At 41.2% G+C, this 13494-nt stretch overlaps 1 protein-coding gene and 1 long non-coding RNA gene across 7 annotated transcripts in view; one reads left to right on the top strand and one right to left on the bottom strand.

Annotated features, from left to right (window-relative positions):
- psd3l (pleckstrin and Sec7 domain containing 3, like) overlaps nucleotides 1-13494 on the bottom strand; it is a 423076-nt gene that overhangs the window by 209371 nt on the left and 200211 nt on the right. Inside the window, exon 1 of one of the 6 annotated variants that reach the window (XM_063046774.1) lies at nucleotides 7234-7715. The exons of 4 other annotated variants lie outside the window; for them this stretch is intronic. The gene's annotated coding sequence lies outside the window, so the exon portion shown is untranslated. Of the gene's footprint in view, nucleotides 1-6825; nucleotides 6956-7233; nucleotides 7716-13494 lie in introns of those variants that run through there. One more of the 6 variants, XM_063046772.1, reaches the window with a different exon arrangement.
- LOC134345697 (uncharacterized) overlaps nucleotides 6907-13494 on the top strand; it is a 54847-nt gene continuing 48259 nt past the window's right edge. Inside the window, exon 1 of the long non-coding RNA XR_010017750.1 lies at nucleotides 6907-7041. This is a non-coding gene — a long non-coding RNA (uncharacterized LOC134345697). The remainder of the gene's footprint in view (nucleotides 7042-13494) is intronic.

Raw genomic sequence — 13494 nt, 5'->3', positions numbered from 1 at the left:
ATCAACTCCTGCCTGAGGAGCGACTTGGATCTGCTCTAATTTGCCTACTGACTCAATAGGTCCACTGTGGATGCCATTCCATTGGCTCTTCATTCAGCTCTAGAACATCTGGTCAGTGAAGGCAGGTACATCAGAATGCTCTTCATTGCTCTGTATTCCGTACTACCATCTCCTCAAAACTAGTCAATAAGCTCCAAGACTCCTTGTGAAAATGAATCCTTGATTTCCTCACTTTCAGACCCCAGTCGGTTCAGACAGGCAACAACAACCCCTCCACAATCACCATCAGAACAAGTGCACCACAAGTCTGCGTGCTTACCCCACTGCTTTACTTGCTTTATACTTATGACCGTGAGCCTAAGTTTACAGAGATTCAGCTTGTCATCTAAACTCTGACAAACTTCTATAGATGCATGGGGGAAGAGTATACTAACTCATTGCATCACAACCTGGTATAGAAACACTAATGTCCTTAAAAGGAAAAAAAAACTACAAAAAGTAGTGAATATAACCTAATCCTTCATGGGTAAAGCTCTCCTCACCATCGAGCACATATACAAAGAACGCTGTCACTAGAAAGCAGCATCCATCATCAAAGATCACCACCACCCAAGCCATGCTGTTGTCTCACTGCTGCCATCTCAGGAAGGCAGCACAGGAGCCTCAACTGAACGTTCCCCCAACCAATGGACTCACTTTCAAGGATTCTGCATCTCATCTTCTTGAAATTTATTGCTTATTTATTTATTATTACTATTTCTTTCTTTTTGTATTTGTACAATTTGTTGTCTTTGGCACACTGGTTGAACACCCACGTTGGTTTGTCTTTCATTGATTCTGTTATGGTTATTATTCTATAGATTTATTGAGTATGCCCGCAAGAAAATGAATCTCAGGTTTGTATATGGTGACATATGTGTGCTTTGAAAATTAAGTTTACTTTGACTTTGCCACACCATCAGGTTCAGGAACAGTCTCAACCATCAGGCTCTTGAACTAGAGGAGAAAACTTCACTCACCCCGGCCATGAATTGATTCTACAACCTGTGGACTCTATTGTAAGCACTTTACAACTTGTATTCTCAATATTTATTGCTTATTTGTTTTTTTTTCATTTTGTACTTGCAGCTTGTTATCTTTAGCACTTTGGTCATTTGTCATGTGCGGTTTTCATTTATCCTGTTGTGTTCCTATCTATTTACTATGAACGCCTGCAAGAAAATGAATCTCAGGGTAGTATATTGTGACATATAAAACAGCAAATTTCACAGTATGTGCCTGTGATATTAAACCTGATTCTGATTCAATTACCCCAGTTCCAGGACATAATGCAGAAGTTCTTCATAGCATTGTCAATGGACTATTGTGTTAAAGCATTCAATTCAGTTTACAACTCCTTGGAAAATGAGACAACCCATGCAGCAAGACCAAGAAAACATCAAGACAATGTTTGATGAGTGATAAGCAACATTCAGAATATTGCCAGCTGATGATCTCTCTAACAAAAAGGAGCCTAACTCCCTATCCTTGGCATTCAGTGTCAGTATAGTTGGTGGTGTAGGGTCCACAAATGACCATAAATTCAACTGAACTAGGGCTACAACACAAGCTAGCAATTCAACTCTTGACACCCCAAAGCATTTATACAATCTACAAGGCCTGGAGAGTGATGGAATAATTTTCAAGTGTTGAGTATGATTCCAACAACTTGGAAAGGTGAAACACCATCCAGGACAAGGCACCTCACTGACTGACATGCCATCCAATAGCCTAAACATCAATTCTCTCCAACAGCAGCATACAGCAAGTACCATTTACAAAATGCACAATTACTTGCCTAGACTGCTGTGACAGCATCTCCCAAACCTATAACTTCTACCACGCAAATAGATGAGGACAGCAGGCACTTATATGTTCCCCTCCAAGGTGTACACAACCTGACTTGGAAACATTCATGGTCCTTCATCACCACTGGAATCAAATCCTCAAACTCACTATCCAAGAATCAATACTCCTTCACTACAAACACTGCAAGCGCTTAAGGAGGTGTCTCACCACCACTCTAGAGTCATGGAAAACTACAGCACAGAAAAAGGCCCTTTGGCCCCTCTAGACTATGCCAACTATTAATCTGACTAGTCCCATCGATGGGCACCTGGACTATAGTCCTCCATAGCCCTACCATCCACATACCTATCCAAATTTCTCTTAAATATTGAAATCAAACCTACATCCACCATTTCCACTTGTTCCATGCTCTCACTACCCTCTGAGTCAAGAAGTTGCCTCGTTCCCTTTAAACATTTCACCTTTCACCCTTAACCCATGACCTCTAGTTCTAATCTCACCCAATCTCAGTGTAAAAAGCCTGTTTGCATTGACCCTATCTATACCCCCTCATAAATTTGTATACCTCTATCAAATCTCCCCTCATTCTCCTATGCTCTTGGGAATAAGGTCCTACTTATTCAACTTCTCCCTATAACTCAGGTCCTCAAGTGCTGGACAAAAAATTGCTGGCTTATCTGTGACACACAGATTCTTCAAAATGTATATACATACTTTGAAAAGCATTGTGCAGATTTATAAGAAAGCAATAAGACATGATATGTTGACTGTCTTCTGGTTTATTTTATCTGTTCTCTTCTTTAAAAATAAAATAATGAACAAGGACATTATTCCCAAGGGTGTAGGAGAGTAAGGGCAGATTTGACAGAGTAGACAAAATTACGAGGGGTATAAATAGGGTTAATGAAAACAGGCTTTTTTTCCTCTGGGGTTAGGTGAGACTAGAACTAGAGATGATAGGTTAAAGGTAAAAGGTGAAAAAATTAAGGGGAACCTGAGGTGGAACTTATTTACTCAGTTGGTGAGAGTGTGGAACGAGCTGCCAGCAGAAGTGGTGGATGCAGGTTTGTTTGCAACATTTAAGAGAAGTTTGGATAAATACATGAATGGAAGGGGTATGTTGGGCTACGGTCCGGGTATTTGTTGATGGGACTAGGCAGAATAACAGTTCAGCATGGACTAGGTAAGCTGATGGGCCTCTTCTTGTGCTGTAGTGTTCTATGATTCTGATAAATCAATAATGTCTACAGTCCCTCTCAGTTGTTATGTTGCAACTATACCAGATGTTGATACGCTCACACCAAGAGTACTGTGTACAGTTCCCTATTATAGGAAAGACATCATTCAGATGGAAAGAGTGCGAGGAAGGTTTTGCAGAATGTCGCCAGGACTCAAGAATCAGAGTTATAGGGAGTGGTTGGACAAGCTAGGACTTCATTCCTTGTAGGAATAATGTAGGAGATTGAGGTATCACCTTATAGAGGTGTATAAATCATGAGGGGCTTAGAAAGGGTGAACGCACAGTCAATCAACCAAAAGTTAATCAAAAAATTAGGCTTAAGGTCGGAGGGAGAAGATTTAAACGGCACCCAAGGGGTAACTTCTTCATGCAGAGGGTGGTGTGTGTATGTGGAACGGTTACCAGAGAAAGTGGTTGATACAGGTACAACAACATTTAAAAAACACATGGATAGGAAAGAGTTAAAACAACATGGAACAAACAGAAGTAGCTCAGACAGGTTTTCGGCTGAAGGGCCTGTTTCCTGGCTGCATAACTCTAAGCCTGAATATTGGAATGACAAATTAATGTAAGTCTCGTAGCATTACTTGATGTTCATCAAGGTGAAAAAAGTACAAGTCATAATCTGAAAGTTTAATTCATATCACTCTATGAGACGATATACAAAATCCAAGCTAGTGGAGTAATTAGGGAGAACTGCTCTTCCACTAGTAGTATTAAGAGAAATGCAAATTTTCAGATGAAATATTAAAACCTGGGGGTGGAGGCTGATTCTCCACCCAGCCTCGAGTAGACGTCAAAGTTCTAATTATCATTTCAATTTTTTTCTGTTGGAATGAGCTTTGTGCAATGAACTTGATACAATAGACAATGTACTTCACCAATAGCCTACATGAAAGGCCTTAACCCAAAACATCCACCATCCATTTCTCTCCAGAGATGAAACCTAACTGACTTCCTCTCTCATTTTTGTCTCAGATTCCAGCATCTGCAGCCTGTGTCTCACTAACCGATCAACAAATTGAAACCCATAAAACATTTCTGTGAACAGCTTAGTTCCATTTTCTGTATATAAATAGATTTTGTTGCACTTTTTGCATAAACTCATCTTGAATGACTCTATTTAATTCCAAAGTTTTTTTCTCTCTCTCTCAAGAAAGAGAAGTGTTGTGGAAGGCATAGGCAGTCAAATGTTTGTGGGGAGTGGAGGAGGAAGAAATAGGTTCTGTTTCTGCTTTACAACATCACTAAATTCTGGGTTTACCAGCAGAAAGCCATATAATATTATAGATACCTTATAAATGATACATAGTAATATCTTAGATTTGATTTAAGTATTCTTCAATGCAAAACTCCAAAATGAAATAAACAAGGAAGAGAACAGGGGAAGTCAAGAGGATGGAGAGATTGGAAAAGTGGGCAGTTGGAAAGCAAATGTTGTCTAAGAGGCAGCAGGAAGTAAATAATACAATTTGTAAAGGGATGAGGGAATAGAGAGATCCTAGGATGCATTAAACTAAAAGGAGCAGACGTTGGATTTACTAATAAAACAAAAAAAAATGAGAAAGCAAAGAACTTAAGCTGAAATTTCATAAATCACTTACCTTAGTTGCTCAATTACTGGCACCACAGTTCAGGATGAATGACTAAGCCTTAGACATGTGGCAGTTGACTTACTAAAATGGATTTAGGGATTGGAAGGCTAGGTTGTGCACAGCCGGGCAGGGAGAGTATGGAGAGATTAAGGTTAATCAAAATTTTGAAGCATTTTTATAAAGTAAGTGAAAAGCCATTCCCATTAGGAATCCCATTGATTATATCTTTAAGGTCATTGGCAAAAGGAAAGAAGACTATTTATGTCTAAGCAGCAAATTGTAATGATCTGGAATGTAATAACTGAAAGGACAGGGCAGTATCAATAGTGACTTTCGAACTTTAATTATATACATGAAAGTAAATTTGCTGACTCCAGGAAAAAGAGCAGGAGAGTCGATTGCTCCTGTAAAGAGTTGTCCTCCTGCATTATGTAATACCACAATCATTCATAATCTGCACCTTAGGTGGGAGATTTACAAGTTGTACAGAGGGAAAGCTATTTTTTGGATATTTCAAACTACAGAAGAACAGATATTAAAAACAGCAGTAGTGATCAGACCAAACAAAGGGTTCTAAACAAATTACACAAGATACTCTCATTTGTTCCTGATGATTTTGACAAACTTTCGACAAACACCCTCAAGGGGTTCAGATTCTCAAGTGTCCAATCTATCAGGAAAGGTCACAAGATGAGCTCGGCTCTGTCCAGCCATGACATACGTGTTCAGCTTCATGCTGCCAAACCAAACCCCACCACTGCACAGAGGGGAAACATAGAGCAACTTCTCCAGCTGAGACCCCTGCTGGGAATGCAGAACCACATCAGGTAACAACTTAATGTTATACAACAATTTATTACTGTAGATTTAACACAGCAATAGCCTCTCCCATGGCACATTACAGGAATGTGAAACAAAAAGATTGATGGTGGCCCACACACTTTGGTCAAGATCGAGGTTTCAAGCAATTTGAAAGAGGCAGAAATTTTAGGAAGGTCTTGGTAGCACAAGCCACAGCCACCAATAGTGGTGTGATTACAAATGGGGAATGATGAAAAACCAAGTAGTATAATATCTCACAGGGATATCAAAATGGTGGAGATATAGGAAAAACGGGGAGTGAGGCCCCGTGGAGACATTTGAGAACAAGACTGAGAATTTTAAAATCAAGCCAGGAGCATATGCAGGAATTTAAAATGTCCTGGTACTTGGAAATGTAACACACCCATTCTAAATATACGGACACAACGTGCGTCTCCAACAGGGTTACACATTTCTGGACTATTAACTGACAAGGGAATCTGGGCTCCTGCTTGTTCCCTTCCCCTTGAACGCACTCCTGCAGCATGTTCACTTGTCAGGCCTTGGCCAAGGAGAACAGCCACCTGGCTAAAGTGAATCTCAAAAGGTGAAGGTAACTGTATAAAGCTTTAAGCCGGTTGCAGGAGAGGTTTACCAGGATACTGTTTGGGTTAGAGAGAATTAGCTTTATCAGGAAGATGGACAAACTTGGGTTGTTTTCTCTGAGCATCACAGACTGAGAGCAGGGGGAAGTTTATAAAATAATGGGAGTCGCAAATGGAATAGCTCTCCACAGACCCTCTCCCCCCCCCCCCCCCGTGAAAATGCCAAATTCTAGAGTATAGCTTTAAATGTGATCGGGTACATTTAGAGGACACGTGCAATGTTTGAGGGATTTAGACAGACAAACACCTGAACAGACAGGGAGCAGAGGTAGATAGATCACGTACATGGAGAGTGCATCAGTTTAATGTAGCGACATAGTCGGCACAGAAATTGTGGGCCAAAGGGCCAGTGTTGTATTGTTCTATGTCGTCTCCAGAATGGAGAGAACCCGGAATGTAAAGTGTTAAAAAGGAGTTACTAGCAGCTCCGCGCTCGTTCTGTAGAAGAACGAGTAAAAATGAATATGTTGTTGTTTTTCCCCACTTAATTAAAAAGAAACCTCAACGTGTAACTCCGGTCGGGAGAGCTATAGACGGCGAGAGTCACTGCCAACCTTGCAATGTGCACACATAGCATTACAGCACGTTATATGCACCTCATGGAAGAGCCGCGATTAAAGAACGCAGACCGCGTCGAATTACGGTGTAATACTCTCCTGTACTCCAGTGCACATACATTACATTCCCAGCATAAACTCGTCCGGGCTCAGACTCCTGAAGTGTCGAAACTCGCGCCCGCTCTCAGTGATCAGTCACTTTTTGTTTCTATGGAGTTTCGGCACCGGCGTGAACCTTAACAGCACCACATAAAACCCCACCTCTGCTGGTAACACCCGTGCCGGAATTCAGCAAGAGATCAACGGAGAAACAGTCCAGTCCGGCTCCCCACAGGGTAAGGAGATACATTCCTTCAAAACTTTCTCAGCACGGACGTGGACTCTCTTTTTCTGGAGTTTCAAATGTAAGGAGAGAGTTGGTTGCAGTTTTTTTTAAGTTATACTTTAAAGCTACGGCCCGAATTCAGATCTCTAACTTTGACGAGGTCGGCAATACTCCCCCTTGCATTAAAGTGTAGAAATGTTACCGCGTGTAAGGAAGGAGTCACAGTGCATAACGATCACTGAAGCATGCCCTTCATTTCTTTAAAAACTGCAGCTTCTTCAAGCTTGCAATCCAGCTGCGGTATATCAGATGAGGAAAGGGTGTTCCCACAATCCAGTGTTGCCTTGGGCCTCCCATGACCTGGGACTAAAGATCCACTGAGACCCTCCCCTCCCACCATTCAGTCTCCAACTCATATTACTCCTGTTGACGGTGAAAGGCTCCTTGATGCCAGTGGTGACATCAGCGCTGGGAGGCACCCTACCCGTTGCTGCTTGGCGACCCCCACTACAGTGTCAAACCCTCTTTTTCGTCGGGGTCAGTGCTTGGCCACATGTTGGAGCTGTTCAAAGTGACAGGCGGCGGCTCTCGCATCTTGCCCTGAGCAGCTGCCACGTTTGACTGAGGTTGCTCGTACAGCTGGCCTCCCATCGCTGCTGACCGGCAGACAAATTTGGTTCCAGCCTGCCTGACATAGTCAGGCTTGACCAGCTGATCAAAGAGCTCCTGACAGAACTCTCAGTGGAGTATTGCATGCATTAACCCTTAATGACCCAGTCACTGCTCATCTCAAGCATGTCATCCAACAAGATACTTTCTTCAAGTTGTAAGGTAACGGTGACAATGCAGTGGAATAACGCAGAGTTGTGAACATAGTTCATCACACTGCAGAATCAATATTCTCCTCCACAGACTATGGAATTAGTCTATTATTGTCACATGTCTGAGACAGTGTAAAGCTCATCTTGCATCCTATTCATACAGTTTAATTCGTTAAACAGTTCATTGAGTAGAACGTGGTAAAATAATAACAGAATGCTGAATGAAGTGTAACAGCCACAGAGCAAGTGCAGTGCAGGTAGGCAGTATGGTGCAGATCAGAACAAAGTAGATTGTGAGGTCAAATGTCCATTTTATTGTACTAGGGAACTATTCAATAGACTTATAAGCTGTCCTAAAACCTGGAAATTTGTGTTTTCAGGCTTTTTTGTAACCTCTGAATGGGGGAAGAGGAGAAGAGAGAATGTTCAGGGTGGGTGGGGTCTTTGATTATGTTGGCTGCTTTACTCAGGCAGTGAGAAGTATAGACTGAGTCCATGAAGGATATGCTGGTTTCCCTGAGGTGCTGAGCTGTGTCCACAACTTAGCAGTTTCCTGTGGTCACAGGCAGAGCTGTCGCCATGCTAAGCCATGATGAATCCAGATAGGAAGCTTTCTATAGTACATCAATTAAAAAATGGTAAGGATCAATGAGGGCATGCCAAGTTTCTTTAGCATCCTGAGGAAATAGAGGCATGGTGAGCTTGCTGTGTACATATTTGATGCTGTATTCTCTCCACTTGATTGACTATAAAAAGTTTACCGGCATTTTGTAGCGATTGGGAATGCCACATAAATGAAAATCTGCCTTTCTTTGCAGGTTTGTTCTTTTCTAAGTGTTGAGTATGTTGACAATTCCTGTAATCCAGGGGTTCCCAAAATTTTTTATGCCTCAGAGACTGAGGTGTCCGTGGATCCCAGGTTGGGAACTCCTGCTGTAATCACATTCTCTAAATGGGACATTAATTAATATGACCCACTATGACTATGCTGAGCAGTGCAGACCATCTTCCAGGATTCGTTACGGACCTCTCTGGAAATACTCTGCTCAAAATTGCTCTCTAAAGTACACTATGATTGTCTGATTAAAGTATGGAAGTTTATTTATGATGATAGATAAGTCTAAAGTAAAGCTGACTACTCATCTCAGGTGTCAATGACGGTTGGAAAGACCTGCCGTCCAATACTTTTAATTCTGTTAAATAACGAATGCTCTGATCAGAAGATTGGAGTGTGTTAACTATAAGGAAAGGTTGGACAAACTTGGATTGGTTTCTCTGGATTGTCAGAGGTTGAGGGGCAATGTGACAGAAGTAAATAAAATTACGAGATATGGATACGGTAGTTGGAGACTTTATCTCAATGTGGAACTGTCAAATGCTTGTAGGAATAACTTGAAAGTGAAATGGATTATAGGCTCAGCCAGTTCCATCATGGGCACAACCCTTCCCACCAATGAGGACATCTTCAAGGGGCTATGCCTCAAGAAGACAACCTCCATCACCAAGGACCCTAACCATCCGGAACATGCCCTCTGTTCAGTACTAGCATAAGAGAGGAAGTACAGCAGCTTGAAGACCTACAGTCAATGATTTAGGAACAACTTCTTCGCTTCTGTCATCAGATCTCCAAGCGGTCCATGAACACTGTTTCGTTATTCCTTTTCTTAGCACTATCGACATATTTTTGAAATATATAGATTTGTGTCTTTGCACTGTACTACTTCTGCAAAACAACTAATTTCATGTCGTATGTTGGTGATAATAAATCTAATTTATGATTCCGATCCTGTAATGTTTAAAGACATTTGTGAGGAAAGTTTTTTTTATGGTAAATGCCTGGAACACTCTGCAAGGTGGTTGTAGAATATGACAGCAACATTGAAGAGGCGTATTGTACAAACAGGAACATGATCAGGCATGGATTAGAGGGATATCACAATCAGGTGACATATCACCAACATGTGATGTGAAATTCATTAACTAGTGATCATGTGAAGGCAGATAGGATAGTTTAGATTGGCACCATGGTCAGCACAGACATGATGGGCCAGAGGGTCCTTTCCATGTTGTACTGTTCTATGTTCTGACACTTTATCTCTAAGTCTAAGAGTAATGGTCAGCGTTTTTCATAGTTTATCATTAGTATTATTTACTTCAAATGGATTGATAAACAAATTTTGTTAGCATATTGGAGTCAACAATAATTGCAATATTGGGCATCCCCTATTTATAGAAGTTAAGCACAAGCAATAAACAGTGCCACTTGGTGCTAAGTAGTAGTAGTAGTAGTGGTATCTGCTCTAGTGGCAATTAACTAACCACAACCAAAACTATACTCTCAATCTCAGCTGCTCTTAGATCAAATGTCATCATATTAATCCCATGTTGCACATGTACAGTGATGCAACTGTGCAGGATCGCTTTACTAGGGCATTACATTAATGAAAAAGTTGATAAAGCAAGAACGTTGTTCCATGCATTTAAATTAGTAAACTGGATGGCAAGGAAACATGAATCGAATGGATATCAGTGGGATTTATATCTGACTCTTTACAGGAAGGGGTATTTTGCCTTTTTTTAAGATTTAAAACATTAACATTATTTGTCACATGTGCATTGAAATATACAGTGAAGTGTGCCATTTGCGTCTAAGATCAACAGAGACTGTTGATGTTGGGGGATGTGCTGGTGGCACCCGCAGTGTCACCATGCTTCAGATGCCCACATAGCATGCCCACAACTTGCTAAACCTTACTAGCCCGTACGTCTTTGGAGCGAGGGAAGGAACGAGAGCATCCAGAGGAAACTCACACAGTCAGAGGGAGAACGTACCAATTTCTTACAGACAGCACTGAGAATTGAACCCTGATCACAGTCACCATGCTACCGTCCTTTCTCCTTGTCCTCGACAATTCCACAGTTTTCTGTTGACTGGGTTTACTAACCTGCTCCAAAGCAAAGAGCAACGTGTCAGTGCTATCCCCACTGTGTGTTATACATGAACAACAGTCAGAGTGTTTCATTTATAACCTTACACCGGTTTTAGGGCTATACTGATTCAATACAGAGCATTGAGTAGTTGGGGATATGTGGAGTAGTTGTGGTAATTGGCTTGGATATATTGGTTTAATCAAATAAGCATCCAGAAAAAGTAAGGAATAGAAGACTGCATGGATAGGACCGGTTGAAGCAGGGTGGGAAGAAGATTATGTGGCTTTGTCTTTGTGAAACTTTTCTATGTAGACCAGGCCGAACAAAACAATTCACGAGAGGAAGCAAAATGTACAAAACTATTCAATCATTCTGATCAAAATCCTGACTTTGGCCTTCACTATAAAGATCTAAAGCACTCTGGCTTATTTGCTGAGGATATATAATTACACCACAGCTCTGTAATAAAGCACAGAGAGGGTCACAATGGGTAACTCTATACTTGGCTGTGTAACTCGAGGACTCACTTACCCAAACGAGACAGACTCGGGCGGTGTATTTGATATCCTTTACTGGAGAATACTCTTGCCACGCTGCCCTAAAGCTAATCCTCCAACTAATTTGTTCCCCAAGTTTTTCCTGCCTACAAGATATCAGACAAGGCACATTAAACCAACTGAACAACAGAGACAGGTGTTCTTCTCTCTAAGACACAGTATGTATAAACCAAAGAAAATGTAATATGGTTAAACCATTGAACAAAATTACAGAAAGGTGATAGACAAATTTGGAGATATCAAAATTCAAGCACTCTCTTGAAAAGCAGCATCCATGATCAAAAGATGCTCACCACCCAGGCCATGCTTTCTTCTCATTGCTGCCATCAGGTAGAAGGTACAGGAGCCTCAGGACTCACACCACCATATTCAAGAACATTTACTACCCTTCAAACATCAGGCTCTTGAACAAAAGGGGATAGCTACACTCATTTAAGGACTATTTTATTTTGTTATTTCATGCTCGTTATTTATTGCTATTTGCTTGTATCTACATTTGCACAGCTTGTTCTCCATTGACCATGTTCACAGTTCTATAAATTTGCTAAGTATGCCTGCAGAAAAAGAACCTCCGGGTTGTATGTGGTGATATGTATGTACTCTGTTAATAAATTTTACTTTGAACTTTGAGCTTCGAGTCAATATGAAGGAGAAAGAGAGAGGTGGAGGAGATTTAGACAAACAGAGTCGAAGGGACAGAACATCACAGACAATTAAAGTTAAGGGAAAGAGAGAGATAGAGTGGGGATAATGAAGAAACCACTGTATTCAAAGGGATGGCCAGAGCATACACCTGAAAGGGAATCGGCCACTTTTGCAAAATTATCTGCAATTGGGTAAGAGTGAATTCTCATTCATGAGTTCTGAACGGAACCAGTGATGCAATGTACTGCTAGTACCACACTGATCTCAGTACAATTTCAAACAAGAAAACCTGATTATCTAACACTCAGGTCACAAGTCCACGGTTCATGAACTGTGTTCTTAAGCTGTGCACTCATTGACTCGCAGTTGCTATCCTAGCCACTGTACCAGGGAAGTCATTTCAGCATGTTTTCCATCAGGAGAGTTACAGACCAGCCAACTCAGTTCTTAGTAAATGATTCAATAAAATCCTTGGTACTCAAGCATGGCAGAAAAGAACATTTCACACCACTGTACAATTTGTGTTGTAAGGTTATAGAAACATAGAAAACCTATAGCACAATACAGGCCCTTCAGCCCACAAAGTTGTGCCGAACATGTCCCTACCTTAGAAATTACTAGGCTTCCCTATAGCCCTCTATTTTTCAAAGCTCCATGTACCTATCCAAAAGTGTCTTAAAAGATGCTACCGTATTCACCTCCACCACCATTGCCGGCAGCCCATTCCACACACTCACCACTCTCTGAGTAAAAAACTTACCCCTGACATCTCTGTACCTACTCTCCAGCACCTTAAACCTGTGTCCCTTGTGGCAACCATTTCAGCTCTGGGAAAAAGCCTCTGACTATCCACACGATCAATGCCTCTCATCATCTTATACACCTCTGTCAGGTCACCTCTCATCCTCCATCGCTCCAAGGAGAAAAGGCCGAGTTCACTCAACCTATTCTCATAAGGCATGCTCCCCAATCCAGGCAACATCCTTGTAAATCTCCTCTGCACCCTTTCTATGGCTTCCACATCCTTCCTGTTATGGTGAATTTGAAAGCAGGTCATGAAAGTAACGTTATTTTTTCCCCAATGGTTTGCTTCTTTTTAATTTTTTGTTATTTTTATAGCTAAGTTTGAATGTTTCAATACAATCTGTATTCATTCTGTTGTACAGAATATGATGTTGTGGTGGAAAAAACAACAGGGCAATGATGTAAAAATAGACATCTCTGAATACACCCATAGGCTGCATTAGCTCACAAAAGGACACTTGTGTCTCATCAGCCTTGGAATCCCTGGAGTAAACCACAGCAGGAATGAAACAAACTGAGCTTTTAGATAACTTCATGATGTCATCAGGTTTTAATGACCTCATCATGATCAATGCTAAAGAGATATTTCTTCTGGACCTAGCCCCAGAGTGCGTATTGATCAGCATGAAGACTGATCCTGGTGAGGATAACATTTACTGAATATCCCTAATTGAGTGGCTTGCTTGACAGTATCAGAGGACATAC

This window comes from Mobula hypostoma, chromosome 4, assembly GCF_963921235.1.
Source record: "Mobula hypostoma chromosome 4, sMobHyp1.1, whole genome shotgun sequence".
Taxonomy (NCBI): domain Eukaryota; kingdom Metazoa; phylum Chordata; class Chondrichthyes; order Myliobatiformes; family Myliobatidae; genus Mobula; species Mobula hypostoma.
This window is presented reverse-complemented; position numbering and strand designations above follow the sequence as displayed.